We start from the raw sequence: 12,424 nt of genomic DNA on the forward strand, positions 1-12,424 counted from the left end.
GCCTCGAACAAAGCATTCTCAACCAAAACTTGCTTACTGACAGGTAGGAGGTGAAGGTTTGGAGAAGATGACATAAAATTCCTGTAGAGAAGATGCTTGTGTTTGAACTTCAGGAATGCAAAAATATACTTGAGAAAGACTTCTGATTTTTTTTTGTTATGATTTCACATTTCTGGTATAAACAAGAATGGGTACGGGAATTAACTTTTCTTCTTCAACTAGCCCTTTCTTAACTAATACTTGGTGATACCAGTGCTAATGGATCAAAAATATTGAAGGTAGTTCAGTTATATTCTCCCAGAGTAGAATGCTAAGAAATCAGTCGCTAAACCTATATCACAGAATTGCTCAGAGAATGAGATAAGAATGTATTCTGGGGAAAGGGGGGTTTTAAATGACTCTATAAATAGAAATATGACATTTTCAGTTACTTGTTATTGGAAATATATTAGACATGGTTATCTTATGGCTACTCTAGATCTTAAGCCCCTTGAGAATAGGCATGAGTTAATCATGCAGTCAGTATAATACATTAGGCACTGTGAGTAGACTTTCATTTTTCTTCCCTGTGCAACAAATATTTATGGAGCTCCTATTATCTTCTGGGTCCTTTGGTAGGAACAACCACACAACAGTAAACAAGTCTTAGGAGTCGTCACGGTATTTACATTCTAGCAGAAAGGACTGATAAAATCTGGAAGACATTTTTTTTTTTGAACCTCAAGCTGCTTACAAGCTAGATTGAAATGAAAAGAAACACATTTGAAAGATTAAATCTGAGATATATATAGCAAAAAGTGTATATGTTTGGACACTCAGAACTTCTGAAGAATGGAAATCCATGAGCTATGGAAAGCTTGGAAAGAAGATCCAGTGTTTTTGGCCTTGAAAGGTGAATGAGATTGGGAAGAAAAGAGATGAGGAGTTCTTGACAGGAGGACCATCAGTGGGCAGGGATAAGAATAAAGGGGTCTACATCCTCTTTATGCTCCCCAGGTTTGGTTTAGTGCCAAGGACTCGGTGGGCATTCTACAGGGTGGCAACCTCCCCTGCTCCTCCTTGAGCACTTGCACACTTCTTCTTATTGACAGAATGGGGGAAAGACTGGCTTACAGCACGGCACATGTTAGCATTGGCAATATCCGTGCAGGGTGACACACCAAGGAGATGCCTTTACCAATACTTGAAATCAATGCCTTGTTGACAGAACTCTTTCTTAAAGCTGGAATGCAGAAGGTCCCTTGGGTCTCATGTTGCTCTCCCCTGGAAAAGCTGGCGAGAAACCAGAGCTGGACTTGTGACTCACAGGAGCCTGGCATGGGACACAAGGAATTTGGTTTGGCTCATTTAGAAAACCAATTGATTGGGCCTCAGATAAACTAAAAATAAAATGCAAATCCCTATGCTCTTCTGAGGTTGTCTGTCTCAGGACTAAATTTAAAGATTTAAAGGAGTTTTTCCCTTGGGGAAGGGTAGGCATGGAGGGGCTATGTAGCAGAAAAGATGTCAGTTCTCCGTTTTTTTCCCAAGGACTTTCACAGGGTAAAAGATTTGTAGGTCCAAATAGAAGCAGAGAGAAACATGATTAGTTTAGAGAAACTCAGTCAAATCTTTTGTTTGCTGTTATGGAAACCAAACAACTGCTGGATTGAATGATACTAATATTATATTTTTATTTTTCAACCGTTCTTAGAAACTGGTGGAGACACAGCCTAGGTTTACACAGTCTTAGATTAATTCCACAGCCTGATTAATCTGGAGGAAAAAGTGAACTAGATCAGAGAAAGTCCTAACACTCTAAGAGGAAATGCATGGAATCTATACAAGCAAGCACAGAAAAATAAGCTTTACATCCAAATAAACAAGGAAAAATTTTGAAGGGTAAAACGACAAATTCAATCAACTGCACAGTGGCTTCATGAAGGACAAGCATGTGTCTTCCAAGGAGGTCTGGTGAGTCTTTGCCATGTATCCTGAGCTATTGTATCCACTGTAGTTTGATGTAAAATTCAATATATAGAGAGAGGCAGTTAGGAGGAAATGTTTATTAAAAACAGGTGAGGGGGAATTAGTGAATAAATAAATAAATGAGGGAGAATGGGCAAATCTTCCTTAAAGAAGAAATCCAAATAATCTAAGTTGATACCCCTCTCCAGATAGAGCTTAATTCTCTCCCTCCCTCTTGAGCAGGAGTTGGATGTAATGACTTACTTCCAAAGAATAGAGGATGGGAAGGGAAAAATATTGACTTTACAGTAGAGAAACCTGGAAGACACAACCTTAACCAAGTAATCAAGGTGTACACGGTCAGTCAGAAAGCGTGCTGATGTCCTTATACCCTCTTTTCCCCCCCTTTTTTTTTTTTACTATTTTTTTTTAGGATTGTCCCTGAGCTAACATCTATTGCCAATATTTTTTTTTTTCTTTTTCCAAAAGCCCCCCAATACATAGTTGTATATTCTAGTTGTAGGTCCTTCTGGTTCTGGTATGTGGGAGGCCGCCTCAGCATGGCCTGATGAGTAGTGCTAGGTCCACACCCAGGATCTGAACCAGCAAAACCCTGGGCCACTGAAGCGGAGCATGTGAAGTTAACCACGTGGCCACGGGGCTGACCCCCCTTATACTTTCTTATATGATTCAATGAGAAGGGTACTTCACCTATGTGATATTCTTTCCAAAAATCCATAACCCCAGTCTAGTCACGAGAAAACATCAGACAAACTGAGGAATGTTCTACAAAAGGCCTGGCCTGTTTTTGTCAGAACTCTCAAGGTCATAGGAAACAAGGAAAGACTGAGAGCCTGTCACAGACAAGAAGAGACTAAGGAGGCATGACTAAATGCAAAATGGTATACTGGATTGGATCCTGGAACAGAAAAAGGACATTAGCGGGAAAACTGGTGAAATCCAAATGAAGTGTAGAGTTTAGTTAATAATAATGTACCAATGTTGGTTTTTTAGTTTTGGCAAATGTATCATGGTGGTGTAAGATGTTAACTTTAAGGGAAACTGGGTGAAGGGTATACAGGAACTCTCTATTATCTTTGGAACTTTTCTGTAAATCTAAAATTATTCCAAATTATTACTGCTTTTCCCTTTATCTCCTAGGTCCTCTTCACCCTAGATTCCATGAAGGTAGGACTTGTAACTTTATCTAATTTCCCTGTTTCATGACAAGAGAAACTGTTCTTTGCTAAGTAAAAACAGACTATGGAAACTTCTCTCTCATCTAAAAACTCTTTGGCTTTTTATTTTCTGGCTTTTTCTTTGGTGCCATGTGTTCTCAGTATATTTATAAAACTCTTGAGTTATCTTTATTCATAAAGCCATGAGAAAGTAAATTTTAAAAAAAAATCTAAAAGAAAGTGATAATACCCCCCAAAGATTAGAGTCAAAGGACTATAAATAGCTAGATTATCAAGTAAAGATATATTTAAAGTGAAACACAAACCATACTTTGAAATGCCACAATGCTTGAATTTCTGTTACAGAACCCTACATCCTGAGCACAATATTTCAGAATATCCAAGCAAAGGCCAAAGGATCAAACATATATTTTCTTCTTATTTAAGGGTCTTCTTTCATTTTATTGCAAGGCCCTGGGGTAGCCTCTCAGCTTAAGCCCAGTGTTCACCAATCACTTGCTAATAACTGGAGCTGAAAGAGGGCTCTGCCCTAATGCCATTATGTTCAAGAGCCATGATTGATTGTGTTATAGTATGTTTTTGAAACCTAATTACTGTCTGAGTGAGTATCTGAACTCATTAATCTTTAGTCCTGTAAATAAGTAAAATTGACTAAATAACTGGATTTCTCTAATGATGGCTTAGGCTATCTTTGGACCTACTGCCTTGCCCTACCCTCTTCAGGGCAGCAAATTATTTTGCTTAATGGTAATTGCTCCCCAGTTTTGAAATCAATTTATAAAAGTCGGCTTATAAAACAATTTTCCGTGTTGCCTTGTGATTGCCTGGTCCCTACTCTATCTTTGTGGTATAATGAGCACATCCTGTGATGTGTTCACAAACCATTGTGTTTGCTGATGACCCTCCTTTGTGAGGAGGGTCACATCACTTAATGAGATAAGAAGCTGTGCGTGTGGGGGTCAGGGAGGAGAGAGTGAGTTGGAAGAATGGCTTTATTTTCATCTTACTAACTCTACCTTGGCTTTTTCTCCCCACCAAAATAGAAAAAAATTCATGTAACATGGCTTGTTCCATATACTCCAAACAATGTAGTAATTAGTAAAGGTGTTTTCCTTCTCCTTTCTCTACTATCCAACTCCAGCATAACAAGGGTGTGGGGCTTCACTGTACATTCTTCACTATACATTCTTCCTTCTCTTACTTTTCTTCATGTTTTCCTCCTTGTTACCATTTTGCTATCCATTAGAACTGTTCCCCAGATAGTAGTTTTATGAGGAAGAGGATTAGGTGATGTTCATATATACCCTTGGCACTTCTGCGTCCAGACAAGATGGAGTAACACGGACCAGATATGCTCTCCCCCTGAAACAATTAAAAATCCAAAAATATATATGAAGCAACAGTTTTCAAGACATTGGACATCAGGCATCAAAGAGCAGAGATCCCTGAGAGATGAGAACAAATGAATTGAGCTCTACAATTGCCACACGTTATATCCTTGAGAAAGTTTATAGGCTATGGCCCGGGGAGGGAAGACTGCCTAAGTGAAGAGATGAAGCTTAGGATCTGGGGAAACCAAGGCAGTTAGAGGTCACAGGACAGAGTCCAAGAGAGGGAAATGCTACATAGAAAGAAAACTCTGAAGCTCTGTAGATGGTCCTTTTTGAATGTTTTGCTGAGTACTAAGCTCATGTGTGTGAAGAAACTGCTCAGGAGGAAGAAAGAATCACTCAGAAGGATTAGATGGAACAGGACCTGACATTCACAGAAGGCAAGGAATAGCACCTGTTTCTACCAGCCAGATTGGAAAACTTCACAATTCACTGGGCATTGGGTAGAATTCTAGGAAGAGTTTTGCTTCAGTAATTAAGAACAAATAGTTCTACACCTAAATCTACCCAAAAAAGCCAAAAATAAAGCTAGACATGGACCAAATTTTCAAAATAACTTAAAATCTCAGAACTAAGTTCAAAAGTATTTATGGGAATTCGAAAATACCCAGCATCCAACAAAATAAAATTCACAATGCTTAGCATCTAATTAAAGATTACCAGGCATGCAAAGAAACAGAAATATAAATATATGACCCACCTGAGTTGAGAATCAATTAGTCAAAATCAACCTAGAACTGAAAATGATGTTATAATTAGCAGACAAGACTTTATTATACAGTTATTAAAATTGTATTTCGTATGTTCAAAAAGCTAGAAGAAAGATTGAACAAGTTAGGTAGAGACATGGGAGATGTAAAAAAGACCCAAATCAAACTTCTAAAGATGAAAACTACAATGTCTGAGATGAGAAGCACTTTTGATGGGATTAGCAGCAGCAGATTAGGCACTGCAGAAGAAAAGATTAGTGAACTTGAAGACACAGTGATGGAAGCTATCCCAAAGGAAATATGCAGAGAAATAAAGCACAAGAAAAAGTGAAGAGAGCATCAATGAGCTATGAAACAATTTCAAGCTGCCTAATATACATGTTGTTGGAGTTCTCAAAAGGGGGGTGGTATGGGGCATAAGAATATTTAAAGAAATAATGGCTAAATTTTCCAAATTTGATGAAAACTGTAAATCCACAGATCCAAGAAGCTCAATAAACTCCAATCGCAAGAAACATAAAGAAAACCACATCAAACGCATTGTAATCAAATTGCTCAAAAACAGTAATAGAGAAAATCCTAAAAACAGCCATAGAAAAAAAGACACATTACACACAGAGGGACAAAGATAAAGATGATGGCATGTTTCTCATTAAAAACAATACATGCAAGACAGTGGAGGAATGTCTTTAAAATTCTAAAATAACAAAACCTAGGATTCTATACCCAGTGAAAATATCTTTCAAAATGAAGGCAAAATAAAGACTTTTTCAGACAGACAAAAGCTGGGGAAAAGTATCATCAGGAGAACTATATTACAGGAAATGTTAAAGAAAATCCTTTAGGCAGAAAGAATATGATACCAGATAGAGATATAGATCTATATAACATAAGGAAGAACATCAGAAACATTAACTACACAGGTTAATATATAAGGTCTTTTCTTATTAGCTAAATCTCTTTAAAAGATACTGGACTGTTTGAAAATAATAATATTAATAATAATAACAACACAGTGTGGGGTTTATAATGTTTCTAGTAGTAAAACATATGACAACAATAGCACAAATGCCAGGAGGGGAGAAATGGAAGTATCCGCATTATGAATCCATTCATAAGTTAACATTTATTGTTTAGGAAGAGTTTCAAATACTGTTTATTTAGCATCTATTATGCATTAGACACTGTTCTAGTGGTTAGAGATACAATAGAGAGTGGAACAGATAAGATCTCTGATTTCATGGATTGTACATTTCAGTGAGTTGGGAGTTAACAAACAAGTACACAAATAAGCGGGATAATTATAGACTGTTGTAAGTTCCATAGAGGAAATAAACAGGATGATGTAATAAAGAATAACAAGATGGATAGTGATAACTTAGACAGAGTGATCAAGAAAGTTGTCTGTGACAAAGGGACAGCAACCTGAGAGATGAGAAGAAGCCAGCCTAATTGAGAATCAAGGGAGAGGATTCCAGGTTAAAAAAACTTCTAAGCAAAGGGCCTGAAAGTGGGTAAGAACTCAGCCATTTCTAGAAACTGTCCAAGGACCAGTGTGGCCTAAATATAGTGAGGGAGGGGTGGAGAAGTGTGAGATGATGCTGGGGCAGAGGTCAGATCATGCAGGGTCTTGAAACCATGGTCATGGATTTGAGCTTCATTCTAAACACAATGGGAAAACATTGAAGAGTTTCAGCGAGGGAGTGAGAAGGTCTGGTTTACCTTAGATGAATGGAAACAAGGAGGCTAGTCATGAGACCATTGCAGTAGTTGAGGTGAGAGATAGTGGTGAGTAGTATGAATTGACCCAATGGCACCAAGAAGAGACATAACTAGCTTAAATTTATATTTTGGAAGTAGAACTGATAGGGCTTGATGACAGATTGGATGCGGAGGCCAGAGAAAGAAAGAATCTAGTAAGCAGTGGAGCTGGGATTTCACCCAGGTTTGTTTTCACTGCTGCCATTAAGAGATTGAACACCCATTATGAATGGCGTATCTCACCAGTCATGAAAATATCAAAAAGCATAAAACCGTAGTCTTTGCCATCAAAGACAAAGATAGCTGAAAATAAAAGAAACATGCTAGGAACCAAGTGATACCAACAAAGTGTTATAGAAGCTCAGAGGAATAGGAAGAGGATGGGACAAGGAATGTAGACTCAGAGGACTGTGATTTGACAGGGAAGGAGAGAACATTGTGTGAAGGGTGAGTGGTATGGAGAGACCTGGAGGTAGGGATTCACACAGGGTTTTCAGGGAACAATAACTAAACTACCATGGCTTATTAGTAAATAAACCCTGAATAGAGCTGGTTCTGAATAGGCAGCTGTAGGTGAAGTTGGACAGCTTAGAATGATTGAATGGTAGTGCAAAACCTTTAAATGGCAACCTTCAGATAGACCAATTTATCATCATTGTGGAGCTATTGATTAAGATTGGAGAATTGATGTCATACATTACATGCACCATAGCAATCATTTTGAGTAAAAGTTATGGATAGCCGTGTTTTTTCTCCAGCATGTAGACACAGCCTGAGACAAATGGTGAAAGCAGAATTCAACATTTTTCTCATTGTTTAAGGTTTTCTACTACTTCATATAAATGAAGGGTATCATTTTTCCCCCTTTTCCTTCTCCTCCTTCACCTTCTTCTTTAAATAAAAATGTACAACTGGTTTTTCTCACTGTAGTGGTCATCTGTGATCTGTGATAGTTGGAACTTTCTTGAGCGTTCTCAGAACATACAGATGTTGTAAATGGCAGTAACCCTACCCACTGAGAGTATTGTGAAATCTGTAGCTGACTCTAAAGGCACCAAAGGTTAACTAACCCAACTGGGTGACTCATAAGATTGGTCCTATGGAAAGTAGCCTCAGTTTTGCCAATCTTATGGAGTCAGGGAGAAAATCCACAGCAAAATGGTCCACTGGAATCCTTTGGTTTGATTCTGTAGCCAAAAGGTGGCCATTGCCAGTCTTAGGCCCCAACTTCAGAACAGAAGCTCTGAAATTCACAATTTATGAGTAATTGTTCAACTGAGCCTTCCACAATGAAACCCTCACTTCTTTCCATGTGTTTCCAGCTGTACAATAAGAAGAAATGAATCATTTTGGAAAAAACAACAATGGAATCAAGTCCTGTTTCTTTCTGTTTTCCAGATCAAACTCCAAGCTGTGTTCAAATGAGGGATAGTTGGCATCAGTGAACTTCCTCTTCATCTCTTCTTGCATCCCACTTCCAGTAGTTTGAGCTTGTCTAGGATCTAAATAGATTTTTACCCTAAATCACTAGGTAAATGTGTTATTCATTGCTCTCCGGCTGTGTACACACACACACACACACACACACACACACACACGTCACAATTTCTGAACAACATGCACAATGTAATCAAATGATTCCTATTCTGTCAAATCATTTATTTGGAAACATTACTTGAAAATTAATTGTATGGGTTGTTTTTTTTTAAACTTTATGACTGGCTTAATGACTAAAAGATGGAGGTAACAAGATAGCATTTTAACTTTCAAAATTAAGCAATAACATTAGCTCTATACAGTCAAACTATTAGAGCAAATGAGCAAACAAATATATCTTCACAGGTGGCTTATTTGTCTATAAGCCTCTCACTTCCATGTTTCATTCATACTACCTTTCAGGCCACAGTTTCAAGGGAGGTCAGTGTTCATCTAATCCGTTATATAATACAAGCTGCCTCTGTTTGGGAGAAGGTTGGTTCACTGGTAATTGTTAAGCCACTTTCTAAGATCTGTGTGTGTTCAAAAATGAGAAAGAAGTCACTGGACACTGGTGGGAACTCAATCTTCTATACCAATCCTCCACTTAAATAATATTCATCTGCTTCTGGCCCTTCCTCGGTCATGCCTTGGGTTTTTTCACCTCTGCATATTTGCTGACCCAAGTTCACCACTTAGGACCCTCCATTCCTCTCCATCTATTCCTCTTGCTCCCACCTAGCCTTCCAGGCCCTGTGAAAACCCCACTGCCTTTGCAAAGTGCCCTGACCACACTAACCTGACTTGATGGCTTCCTCTTTTGGGGTCTCTACTTTGGCCCTTTATTGCTTAGATTGTTTATTGTTTTTTTATGTCCGTCAGTCCAATTTCCCTACTAGATGTAGATAGATGAATATCAAAGATGTTAAAGCAGGTGATCATCTACTCCAAATTTCTCAGTCTTCAGACTCCTAATCCAGTGCTCTTTTGACTGTGTCATGCTATACCTTATTAATTTTACTATGCCCATTAGCTTTTGAGAGCAATGATTTATAAAATTACTGAGTCATTATTTATTTGTCATTAAGCAAATATTCATTGAGTGTCTAGTAGGTGCCAGGCTCCATTCTAGGTACTGGAGATACAGTAGTGACATTGATAGAGTGACCTTGTCCACTCTCTCAAAGGGCATGCATTTTGGTGGAAGACACATAAAATAAACAAATTTAGACAGTAATAAATGCTATATGTACAACTGAAGAGGATACCTAGGGTGGTAGGCTAGAGAGAGATGGTGGTGAGAGGAGGATGCTACTGTAGCTAAGGTGGTCAGCAGAGGCCCCGCCGAGGAGATGGCATTTGAGTTGGGATCTGAGTGATGAGTTGGGGGTGGTCTTGGGGGTGTCTGCGAGAAGAATGTTTCATGTGGAGTGAAGAGCAAGTGCCAAGGGCTTATGTCAGAGTGATCTTGGTGTGTTAGAAGAGAAAAATATGTGTGTGGCTGGAGGGAGGTCAGCAAGAGGAAGAAGAGCAGAAGCGGTGAGAGATGTGGAGGTAGCTGGGCCCAGAACATGCATGACCTCTATATGCCAAGTTAAGAGTTTGCAGATCCTTCTCGGAGGAAGTAGGGGGCCCAGGAAGGCTTGATATAGGGAAGGGACATTATATGAGACACATTTGAAGCTGATGACCCTAGCTTTCAGGGGGAGGGTTTTTTTCCCCTTTTTTTCTTTATCTTTCTTTTGCTTTTGCTTTTATTTCTTTGGGGGGTATACTATACACAAAGCGCACACATCTTAACTGTCCAGCTGCATGAATTTTTCCTAATGTATATACCCATGTAACTACACCCATAGTAAGATAGAGAACAATCCCAGCGCACCCCAGAGGGCTCTGTCACGTCCTGCTCAGTCATTGTCTCCACCACTATTCAGATGACTTCTATCAGCACAGATTAGTTTTGCCTATTTTTGAATAAAATGTAAGTGAAATCATATGGTATGTACTTTTTTGTTTGTGGGAAGTACTGCTATGTAACAGTCTATGGAATGAATCTCACTATTTATCTTACTATTGATGGACCTTTGGGATGTTTCCAATTTGGGGCTTTTATGAATAAAGCTTCTATGAACATCTTTGCACATGCCTTTTGGTGGACATCTAAGCTCATTTAGGTTGGAATATACCCAGTAGTGGAATTGCTGGGTCTTAGAATTTATATTTTTAGTAGATACCACCAGTTTTCCAAAGTGGTTGCACCAATTCACACTCCCACTAAAAATGCATGAGAATTCTAATTTCTTCCCATTATTACAAATGCTTGGTATTATCAGTCCTTTTAATTCTAGCCATTCTGGTGGGAGTGTAGTGGGTGGGGTTCTCATTATGATTTTTTGTGGAGGAGGGGTAGCGGTTGTTTCTCATAGATGCTTGTGATTATGCTGTTGATTGTATGGTTTGGTTTTAAGAGTTTGGTTTTCAGCCTTCCTGGTTTGCATTCCCTATTTCCCACACACATTATTTTCTTTCCCCTTGCAATACCCCCAAGAGCAGTATAGAAGCCAAGCATGCTGATATGACATCATCAGTTCATTGTCTTTCAGGAATGTGATATTTCATCTTTTATAGGGTGACCCTATTCCAGATAGAAGGGAAAATAGAAAACAGGGCTTAGAACTTGAAAGAGAAAATTTGGGTCAGACTCCAGCTTAATGCAGTTTCCATTCTTGGAGCCAAAAGGCCGTCTAGTCAATGCACAAAGGGAGTCGCTGGAGGAGTGGGGACTGTTGGTTTCATTACACGCTCATTATACCACTGCATCAGGGTGTCTAGGATTTTGCGCTAATGATGAAATTAAGGGTGTTATGCTTCATTTCCTGTTTCGGAAAACAGAGTCTTTGGCTTAAAAAAAGGCTAATTGCATATTGTTTTAAAAAATTGGGTTGATAATTCATCATATCATAATTAAACTAATTAGAATACTATTATTTTCCAACAACTTTAATGAGGTCTTCCACTTGGCAAGGAACCTGTGAGACCAAAAACTATTGCCATTTGTTAAAAGATGGAGAAACTCTGATGACAAACGACTCTATTCAGCTGCCTTTTGGTTAATAAGATTTATGCATTAATCTAGTTATACTTTGTTCCCTCGAATTTGGCAAACTTCTGAAGTTTTCCAATTTTCCTACTGTGTCTCTCCTGCTCCCCACCCCCATCTCCTCCTTAGAGAATTCCTGGCGTCTGAGTTAAAATAGGTGGAAACATTCTCTGTTTCCAGCCGAGGCTCCCCAGCTTGGTTGGAATGCTCGTCTGGTTGTAATAGAGCCTGCTTTTCGGCCAGCAACTCTTAAAATAGCTCCTTGGCTTATGAAGCAGAAAATAGAAGTTTGGGCAGCTCAGTGTCTGCTTACAGGACGTTTCTGGCTGCTTGCTTTGGGGGGCACTGTTGCTCCAGCTTGAGAACTCCAGTGGGGCTCTGGTGAGTGATGGCTCTCCGTTGCGCAATTTTGTATCTGCACTCTTGTCAAGTAATCATTACAAATGTTTCGTGGAGGAACAAGTTGGCTCTGAGCAAAGGTCTACCCCTCCGAAGAAGTGAGGGCCTGAGGGGTGGGCACTGGTCTGTCCGTGGTGAAATTTTCCCCTTTGACAGTGTAATTAAGTGCTAATTAACTAAATGAGTGTAAATGTTGAAGGCTGAGATAAATATCTACATTTTCTTAATCTATTTTTCCCCTCTAAAATTTGATAAAGGAAATTTGGAGTTAATGGAGGATATATGTCAAATTTTTTTTTTTTTTAAGATTGCAAATCTGTTTAGAAGGAACTCAGATTCACTGGTTTGGATTTCCACAGGAAAAGTTAGCAGCATATAAATATAGAAGAGGTACAATAAAATGCGCATGTGAGATTGCACTAATTATGTTAAGAAGGCTTA

The 12,424-nt window shown here is 38.8% G+C and overlaps 1 long non-coding RNA gene across 2 annotated transcripts; it reads left to right on the top strand.

Moving 5' to 3' along the window:
• Positions 1–1,470: 1,470 nt before the first annotated feature.
• On the top strand, positions 1,471–10,497 carry LOC124240044 (uncharacterized). 2 transcript variants are annotated; one of them, XR_006888754.1, is made up of 4 exons: positions 1,471–1,542; positions 1,694–1,953; positions 3,109–3,135; positions 8,407–10,497. It is a non-coding gene; the product is annotated as an uncharacterized LOC124240044 (long non-coding RNA). The 2 variants fall into 2 exon arrangements; XR_006888753.1 differs by having other exon boundaries at positions 1,473–1,953.
• Positions 10,498–12,424: the final 1,927 nt, after the last annotated feature.

This window comes from Equus quagga, chromosome 5, assembly GCF_021613505.1.
Source record: "Equus quagga isolate Etosha38 chromosome 5, UCLA_HA_Equagga_1.0, whole genome shotgun sequence".
In the NCBI taxonomy this organism is placed as follows: Eukaryota; Metazoa; Chordata; class Mammalia; order Perissodactyla; family Equidae; genus Equus; species Equus quagga.